This window comes from Tamandua tetradactyla, chromosome 9 (genome assembly GCF_023851605.1).
Source record: "Tamandua tetradactyla isolate mTamTet1 chromosome 9, mTamTet1.pri, whole genome shotgun sequence".
Taxonomy (NCBI): Eukaryota; Metazoa; Chordata; class Mammalia; order Pilosa; family Myrmecophagidae; genus Tamandua; species Tamandua tetradactyla.
In genome coordinates, this window is record NC_135335.1 from 19,197,159 (window position 1) to 19,207,914 (window position 10,756).

At 36.1% G+C, this 10,756-nt stretch overlaps 1 pseudogene; it reads right to left on the bottom strand.

Moving 5' to 3' along the window:
* Positions 1-132: 132 nt before the first annotated feature.
* LOC143645928 (large ribosomal subunit protein eL21 pseudogene) lies at positions 133-617 on the bottom strand (annotated as a pseudogene).
* Between the last annotated feature and the right edge of the window lie 10,139 nt (positions 618-10,756).

Here is a 10,756-nt window from a genome sequence, read left to right on the forward strand (position 1 = left end):
AATTTATTTCAATAATTGTTTGTACTTTTCCATCTCCAATTTTTACACTTCTTTTAGTAAAGTGTATTCCTAAGTATTATTATTATTATTATTATGTTTACAATCCACAAAAATTTTATTTTTTTACTCCTCTTATGCCATGAATTTGTAAGGAATAGTCTACAGAAGGTCAGTTTCCTTTCCATTGGTTCTCACAAAGTGTGCTTCTCTGCTGGGAGCAGGCTGACACTTTAGTTGAACACAGGTACCTTTCTCTTTGGTTACCATTTTTTCTGATTATTTTCCTTTACATGCTTCAGGAAGCTATCTTGACTCTTAGAGTGCTTAATATGTTCAATATGCACATTAATTCTTTTGGCAAGAATCTTGCCCTCCACTTGTTTGTTGACAACAATACCAACAGCATGCTGTATAACATTGTAGACCCTTCCTGTTTTGCCAAAGGAGCAAGTGTTGATTCCTTTTTGAACAGTATCCATTCCCTTGATGTCTGCAATATATTTATTGCCTTTCTCGTAGATTCATGTGTATGTGGCCAGAGGAACAACTCCATGTTTTGTAAAAAGCCTAGAAAACATATAGCAGATGTCTCTCCTCTTTCCCTTTGTGTTCATCATTTTGGTGAATTACTGCAAAATGGCGGTTCTGGTGAAAAGAAAGTATTTTATTAGTTTTGATGTTGTTTCAAGTGGAATTGTTTTCTTAACTTCATTTTAAATTGCTCACTGCTAGTTTCTAAAAATCCAATTGCATTTGCATACTGATCTTGTGTCCCACAGTCTTTCTGAATAGCGTATGAGCTATAATAGTTTTTTAGGGTATTACAAAGGGCTTTCTCTATATAATATCATGCCTCTGAAAACAGAAGGAATTTTTTTCTACTTTTCATATGTGGATGTGTTTTATTTATTTTTCTTGACAAGATTCCTGGCTAGAACCTCCAGTAAAATGTCAATTAGAAATGTTGATATTGAACATCTTGTCTTATTCTTAATCCTAAGGATAAGCATTCAGTCTCACCACTTAGTGTGAGCTAGTTGTACAGGTTTTTTCATAGATGCCTTTGATCATATTGAGGAAGTCCCTTCTACTTCTAGTTTTTGATTGATTTTGTTCTGAATGGGTGGTGGTTAGATTTCATTAAATATGTTTTCTGCATTTATCATAATGGGATGTGATTTTTATCCTCTATCCCATTATAATGGTGTGTTGCAGTAATTATTTTCAGACGTTAAATAAATCTCACATAATTTAATCCCACTTGATAATACTTTTATAAATGACTTTCTGAGAATTTGTTTTTTTCACCTATATTATCTAATTTGTAGCCAGGCAATTGTTCAGAATGTTCCTTTTAATTTCTTTAATAATGTTAGGTTGTCTATTCTTTCATTCAACTTTACTAACTCAGTTGTCTTTTCTTATCTTGGTCAGTCTAAAAACCTGCCCATTTGTTGATTTGTTTGCTTGTTTACATGGGCAGGCACTGGGAAGCTAACCCAGGTCTCTGGCATTGCAGGCAAGAATTCTGCCATTGAGCCACCATCTCATCGCTCTATTGATATTTTTAAATAACCAACTTTTGTCTTCCTTAAGGCTCCTTAATATTTGTTCTTGTATTATTTATTTTAATTCTGCTCAAAATTTTTTTATTTAATTGCTTCTGTAGTCCTATATTTACTTAGCTCTTCTAAAGATGAAAGTTAGGATATTGATATGATTCTTTTTTTATAATATAAATATTTAAAGATATACACTCCTTGCAGGTAATATTGTAGCTATATCTCAAAATTTCTGAAATGTTATGTCCCTATTTTCATCAATCTCAAAGTATTTGCTACTGTTCCTCATGATCTTTCCATTGGCCCATTGGTTATTTAAGAGTTTTTTGTTTGGTTTTCAAATATTTGTGAGTGTCACCAATTTCCTTGTTAATGATTTCAAATTTAATTCCATAGGTCTCAGAGATCATATTTTGTTTTATATTGTACTTGTCCTTTGAACTTATTGAGATGCATTTTATGGCCTATCATGTAATCTATCCAAAACAATGTTCCACGTGTGCTTGACGAAAATGTACACATTGTTTTTTGCCTGGAGTACTTTATATATGTCTTTTAGATCAACTGGTTAATAATTCTTTTAAAGTATTCTTTAAAAGCCTATGCCTACAGATTTCTGGGAAGATGAGGGAATAGGGTAGAGCAAATTCAGCCCTGTTCCAAGGAAAAGTCAGAGAGGGATGGGACGGTGACTGAGATGGCGATTTCAGAGTGCAGCTCACCTGGGAGAGTCTTCTGCACCACATAAGGTGGCCCTAGTTGAGAAAGCTGTGGAATTGAGAAGCAGAGAACAGGAGTCTAACAAGGAAGACTGGCACCCACAGGAGTACACGGTCAGAGGGACTGGAACTAGGAAGTAAGCCAAGCTGCATTCTTTGAACATGCTACCCTCACCACTGAAGACCCATAACCCGTGACTCACCCCACGCCCCACACACCTGAACCCCATCACCTGGCCTTACTCCCCCATGCATCAAGTGCCTCTGCCACACAGCCCTGCAGGCTGTCACCAGTGCATACAGGCTGTGATCACTTATCTCCTTACCCAGGCTACTCCCACCTGCAGCCCATATAGTTGCACAGTACTCTCTGGCCCCCCAAGCTCTGCACACATGTACATCAGTCTAGGCACACCTAGACTCCTGCATGCACACAGCCTCCAGTCACATTCCCCAGCTCTAAGAAGGAGCTGACCTGTGCAGCTGGGTCACATCGCTCCCAGCCCATACAGGCACAGTGCTGGCTGACCTGCTGCCATAGCTCTGCACATGCTCACAAAGAGCTCCACTACTTAGACAGCACACAACAGGGTTATGGCCCCCAGACCTGTGCACCCATACAGCCACATCTTCCCTGGCTGCTGAGCCCTCATGTTCACAGGCACCGGTGTAGTAGCCTGAAACTCTGCCTATGCCTGTGTTACAGTGCATCATTGCACTATTGTGCCCTGCCTTGTGCCCTGCATCCTGCTACACATGCAACCTGCAAACACATAGCTTTAGACTACTGAAGGAAATCAACTTCCAAAGTAAATTAATCAAGATATTTCCATGCAATGAAAACAACAGAAGATCACTAAGCATATCACAATGAAGACAGATATAGCCCCAGATTAATGACCAAATGAAAACACCAGAAGAGACAAAGACATTGGAACAACTAATCAAAGATGTTCATACAACTCTCCTAAATTAAATAAGTAGGAGGGTTAATGGTATAAAGGGAATCAAGAAGACACTAGAAGAGGATAAAATGGAATTTGAAAGAATAAATATTAAAATGGCAGAGATAAAAGACTCTGTTGACCAAATAAATAACATACTAGAGACACACAGCAGGTGTGAAGAGAGAGAAGAAAGATAAAGTGAACTAGAGGGCAGGATAAGTGATTTCAAACATTCAAAACAGCAAATGGCAAAAAAAAGATGAAAAAATTTGAATTTGATCTCAGGGAAGTTATGGACAAAGAAAAATGCACAAATATAAGAATCATTGATGTCCCAGAAGGAGAAGAGAGGGGGAAAGGGTTAAGAAGAGTAGATGAGGATATAATGGAGGAAAACATCTCAATCCTGATAAAGGGCATAAATATACAAGTCAAAGAAGCTCAACAAACTCCAAACAGAATAAACCCAAATATGCTTTCCCCAAGACACATACTAATCAGTCTGTCAAACGTTGAAGAGGAGTAGAATATTCTGAAAGTGGAAAGGGAAAAATAATCTAACACATCCAAGGGTAACCACATAAAACTGAGTTCAGACTACTCAACTGACACCATGGCGGTAAGAAGACAGTGGTATGATATAGTTAAGATCCTGAAAGAGAAAGAATTCCAGCCAAGAATTCAGTACCCAGCCAAATTATCCTTCAAAACTGAGGGAGAGATTAAAATTTTCACAGGTAAACAAAGCCTGAAATAATTTGTCAAAAAGAGACTGCCCTACAAGAAACCCAAAGAAAGTTCTTCCAGTTGGACAAAAAATAAGACAGGAGAGGGAGGTCTGGAAGAGGGCACAGAATTGAAGAGTACCAGTAAGGGAACTTAAAAAGATAAAAAGAGAAAGAGGGAAAAGAATATATATAACAAATAAAATAAAAAAGACAGAATGGTGGATTCAAGAAATGCCTTTTCAGTAATAACTTTGAATGTTAACAGACTAAATTTACCAATTAAAAGAAACAGATTGGCAGAATAAATTAAGAAATGTAATCCAGCTATATGCCACTTATAAGAAACTCATATTAGACACAAGGATACAAGTGTCCTTGAAAGGATTGAAGAAGATGTTCAATGCAAGTTGTAATCAAAAGAAAGCAGGAGTAGTTCTATTAATATTGGATGAAATAGACTTTAAATGTAAAGACATCATCAGAGACAAAGAAGGACACTATATTTTAATAAAAGGGACAATTAACCAAGAAAAAATAACAATCATAAATGTTTATACTCCTAATCAAAGAGCTGCAAAGTACATGAGACAGACATTGGCAAAACTGAAGGGAGCAATCAACATCTCAACAATAATAGTAGGGGACTTCAATACACCTCTCTCCTCCATAGATAGAGTAACCAGGCAGAAGATCAACAAGGAAATAGAGAAATTAGACAACTTGATAAATGAATTAGACTTCACAGACACATATAGGTAATTGCACAACAAAACACAGTATATGTATTCTTCTCTAGTGCTCATGGAATATTCTCCAGGATAGAACATATGCTAGGGCACAAAACAGTTCTTTATAAATTAAAAACTTTGAAATTATTCAAAGCATTTTCTCTGATCGCAATAGAGTGAAGTTGGATCTTAATAATCACCAAAAAATGAGAACATTCACAAACAACAATTGGGTCAAAGAAGGAATTGCTAGAGAAATCAGTAACTGTCTGGAGATGAATGAAAATGAGAATACAACATATCAGAACTTACAGGATGTGGGAAAGGCTGTGATGAGAGGGAACTTTATTGCCCTAAATGCTGATATTAAAAAGCAAGAAAGAAAAAAATCAAGGACTTAACTGCTCATCTAGAAGGAACTTGAGAAAGAACACTAAGCAAATAGAAGAAGATAAATAACAAAGAATAAAGCAGAGTTAAATGATTGGGAGAACAAAAGAACAATAGAATTAATCAATAAAACCAAAAGCAGTTCTTTGAGAAAATCAATAAAATTGATGGGCCATTAGCAAGACTTACAAAGAAAAAAAGAGAGGGATTGCAAATAAACAAAACTGTAAATAAGAAGAGGTGTGTTACCACAGATCCTTAAGAACTAAAAGAAACCATAGAGAATACTATGAACAACAAACTACACAACTTAGATGAAATGGACAAATTCCTGGAAACACATAAACAAGCTACACTGAATCAGAAAGAAATAGAAGATCTCTACAAATGAATTACAAGTAAAAAGATTCAATCAATCAACAAAAATTTTCATGCAAAGAAAAGCCAAGGCCCAAATGGCTTCACAGGGAACTTTATCAAACATTCCCAAAAGAACTAACACCAATCCTGCTCAAACTTTTCCAATAAATTTAGGAAAATGAATTTTACCTAACTCACTTTATGAAGCTAGTATCATTTTAATACCAAAATCGGATAAAGATGCTATGAGAAAGGAAAGCTACAAGCCAATCTCCCTAATGAACATAGATGCAAAAATTCTCAACAAAATACTAGCAAATTGAATCCCACAACACATTAAAAGAATTATACACCACAACGAAGTGGGGTTTATACCAGGAATGCAAGGATGGTTCAACACAAGAAAATCAATTAATGTAATACAACACATTAACAAATCAAAAGGGAAAAATCACATAATCATCTCAATTGAGGCTGAAAAAGCATTTAACAAAATTCAACATCCTTTTCTGATAAAAAAAAAAAACAAAACCTCAAAATGGGTGGTGCAATGGTGGCTCAGTGGCAGAATTCATGCCTGCTATGCCAGAGACCGGTGTTCAATTCGTGGTGCCTGCCCATGCTAAAAAAGAGAAAAAGAAAAAGAAAAAACACATCAAAATATAAGAATCAAAGTAACTACCTCATATGATAAAGGGAGTATATGAAAAACTGATAGCCAACTCATACTTAATGGAGAGAGACTAAAATCTTTCCCCTAAGATCAGGAGTGAGCCAAGGATGACCACTGTCATGACTATTATTCATCATTGTGCTGGAAGTTCAAGCTAGAGCAATCAGGTAAGACAAGGAAATAAAAGGCATTCAAATTGGAAAGGACTAAGTAAAACTTTCATTATTTGTAGATGACACAATACTATACTTAGAAGGTCCTGAGAAATCTACAGCAAAGTTACTTGAGATAATAAATTCACCAAAGTGGCAGGATATGTAATTAAAGTGCAAAAATCAGTAACATTTCTGTACATAAGCAATGACCTAACTAAGGAGTCAGTTAAGGAAAAAAATCCATTCAAAGTAGCAACTAAAAGAATCAAGTATTTAGGAATGACCTTAACTAAGCATGCAAAGGACTTGTACACAGAAAACTACAAAACATAACTAAAAGAAATCAAAGACCTAAATTGGTGAAAAAACCTTTCCTGCTCATGGATAGGAAGGCTAAATATAGTTAAGATGTCAGTTCTACCCAAATTGATCTACAAATTCAACACAGTACCAATCAAAGTTCCAACAAGCTATTTGCAGACTTAGAAAAGCTATTTACCAAATTTAGTTGGAAGGGAAACAGACCCTGAATACCTGAAAGCATCCTAAAAATGAAGAATGAAGTGGGAGGATTAACACCCTTTGACTTTAAAAGTTATTATAAAGCCACAGTGGTCAAAACAGCATGCTACTAGTAGAAAGATAGAAGCATTGACCAATGGAATCGAATCAGGGGTGCAGAAATAGTCTACCAAATCTATGGTCAAATGATTTTTAACAAGGCACCCAAATCCTCTGAACTGGATTCAATAACTGGGCATGGGAGAAGTGGAGATCAATAGTCAAATGAGAAAAAGAGGACCCCTACCTTACATCCTACACAAAAATTAACTCATAGTGGATCAAATCCTAAATATAAGATGTAGCACCATATGGTTCTAGAAGAAAATATAGGGAAACATCTTCAAGACCTAGTAGTAAGAGGTAGCTTCCTAAACTTTATACCCAAAGCACAAGCAACCAAAGAAAAAAATAGATAAATTGAAACTTCTCAAAATCAAATGCTTCTCCACTTCAAAAGACTTTGTCAAAAAGGTGAAGAGGCAGTCAACTCAATGGGAGAAAAGTATTTGAAATCACATATCAGACAAAGGTTTGACATCCTGTATACACGAAGAAATCATACAATTAAGCAACAAAAGAACAAACAATCCAATTATAAAATGAGCTAAAGATATAAATAGACATTTTTCTGAAGAGCAAATACAGATGGCTCAAAAGCACATGAAGAGATGTTCATTTTCATTGGCTATAAGGGAAATGCAGATCAAGACTAAACTGAGATACCACCTCACACCTATAAGAATGGCTGCTATTAAACAAACAGGAAACTATAAATGTTGGAGAAGATGTGGAGAAATTGGGACACTTATGCACTGCTGGTGGGAATGCATAATGGTGCAGTCATTATGAAAGACTGTTTGACCATTCCTTAGGAAACTAAATATCAAGTTTCCCTATGATCCAGCAATAGCACTACTTGGTATATACCCAGAAGAGCTGAAAGCTGAAAACAGACATTTTCACACCAATGTTCATAGCAGAACTATTCACAATCACCAAAAGATGGAAACAAACCAAATTCCCATCTACATATTAGCGGATTAAAAATATGTAGTATTTACATATGATGGAATATTATGCAGCAGTAAGATGAAATGATGTCCTTAAGAACATGACAAGATGGATGAACCTTGAGGACATAATGCTGAGGGAAATAAGCCAGACACAGAATATAGATACTGTATGATTCCACTTTTATGGCCATGGTAAAGGTAAACTCAGAGGCATATAATACAGAATATAGAGGACTTAGAGGTACATAGAAACTAGAGATGGGTAAACGGTTATCTAATGAGGTTGAACTCAAATGTAATGGATTAGATACAAGTGAATGCAGTTCTCTAGAGGGGTCTATAAGTAATATTATCATATTGAAGATGAACAAGATTGATAGGGGTTGTATAGATCTATGTGTCCCACTGATTAACATTAGATACATAAATTAGTTCTGGGAAGAATTACTTCAAAGTTATGATTTCTGTCTGAAGAATGTTTAAGTCCAGGGTACAGGGGGAAACTACTATTGCATGCTATGAGCTATATTTAAAAGGAAAACATCAGCACTACCTCAGCAACAGCTGAGGTAAATAATGGGAGGAGGGGCAAGAGGAAGTTTAGATTTCCTATTTGGTGAGGATGTTTTTATTGGATATTGTTCTCTTGGACACAATGAAATTATCTAAAATTGAGAGTGTTGATGGACTCTGGACTTTGGGCACTGTACATGATGCCTGATGAATGCAGGTGGCTGAAGGATGCACTGACTGAAAAGTAAATTGGTGAACAATCGTGGACACATATAATCGAATATTGTGCTGCTACAAAGTGGAACGAAGTCATGAGGCATGCAACAGTGTGAATGAACCTGTGGGAAATTTGGTGAGGCAAAATAAACCAGAAAGGGAAGAATAATTATGACATGATTTCCTTTAGAAAATGTTTATAAGAAAACAGAGACCCAGATTGTAAGGTTTTATAACAGATACACTTTGTCTGGAGTGGTAATTATTATTTCAGGATTTCAAGAGGCTGGCAACATGGGAGATGACTCCCAGAGATGAGTCCAGTCCTGGCACTGTGGCATCAACAATTCCATCCTGATTAAAAAGGGGAAAAAGAAGTGTAACAAATAAAGTATCAGTGGCTGAGAAAGTTCAAATACAGTCGAGAGATTACTCTGGAGGTTGCTCTTACATAAGCTTCAGTTAGACATTGCTACCTATCACAACCTGCCAAACCCCAACCCAGGACCATTTCAGCCAAGCTAAAGAATACCTAGGGCAATATATAAGATTCCACAAGGGTTCCATGAGCTAGCACAACTTTCCATAAACTTGCAACCTCCAAATGGGTCCCTGGACCATATAAATCCTGAAACCTAGTAAGGCCCAGCCTTTCCAGAGCATCAAATAGTTCTATCTCCCTACACCAAATTATTGACAGACACTTCCAACATGAAAAATTTCGAATGGCCATGGCCTAAATACCCATAGAGAGAGAAATAGAAAGATCAAAGGTGATGGTGGAGTTATACAGAGAAGATGCAAATAAATATGACTTCTGAATTTTGAAATTGATATCTTTTTTAGTCTCCAGTATCTTAGAGCAGCTAGAAGTTAAAATCTAAAAGTTTGGAATTGTAACTCATGCCAAACTCTGACATATATTCTACAACTAATTGTGCTGTTGTATTTTGAAAATTATTGCTTTTTTGTATATATGTTATTTTTTTACAAATAAAAAAGTCGATTGTGATGTTAAAAAAATATTTATGTTTTCCAGACTCCTATACAGCCCATGGCAAACTCCGGCATCTATCCTATAACTACTTGTTGAAAAGTGCTTTTAAAAACGATTGCTTTTTTCTTTCTTTGCTTTGTATATATGTTATATTATATAATAAAAAGTTTTAAAATAACTCTATGCCCACAAATTTAATAACTCAAATGAAATTCCAAATCATTGAAAGACATAATCTATCAAAATTTATGAAAAGGACACAGATAATCTGAATATGGCCATGGCTCTTGAATAAGCTGTATAAATAATTAATAACCTTCCAAAGGAGTAAGCACAAGGCATAAATGGTTTCACTGGTAAATTCTACCAAATGCTTAAGGAAAAATATGATATCAATTCTCTCCAATCTCTTCTAGAAAATAGAAGTGAGAGTGGGGGGACACTTCCTAATCCATTCTATGAAAACAGCATTGCCCTAATAGTATAAAAGAAAAATATAATACAATGAAAACTATAGACAACATTGCTCATGAACACAGATGAAAACTCCTCAATAAAATATTAACAGATTGTCCAACAATGTATAAAAAACATTGTGCACCATGACTGTGCCAGTTTGAAAACATTTGGAACCCCAGAAAAGCCATGTTTTAATCTTGTTCCAATCTTGTAGGAACACACTTTTCTTCTAATCCTGACTCGATATTGTAGGGTGGAAACTTTTTATTAGATTATCTCCACAGAGCTGTGGCACCCCCAATTGTGGGTGTGACATTTTGATTAGATGGAGATGTGACTCCATGCATTCAAGGTGGGTCTTGATTAGTTTACTGGAATCCTTTAAAAGAGGAAATATTTTGGAGAAAGCCAAGAAATGACAGAGATGCTAGCCAATGCAGACACTTGGAGAACAGTTGGCTCAGAGCTGACAGAGCTCACACTGCCAGAGACCTTTAGAGATGCAGGAGGTAAACACCCCCAGGGAAGTCTTATGAATGAGAAGTTAGGAGAGAAATCTAGCAGATGCCAACCATGTGCCTTACAAGTGGTGAGAGATGTTCAGAAGACAAAGACCTTGGCAGACACCAGCTGTGGCCTTCCCAGCTGAGAGAGAAGTGTTCCAGAGAGCATCAGTCTTTCTTGAGTGAACATAACCTCTTGTTGGTGCCTTAATTTGGACACTTTCACTTC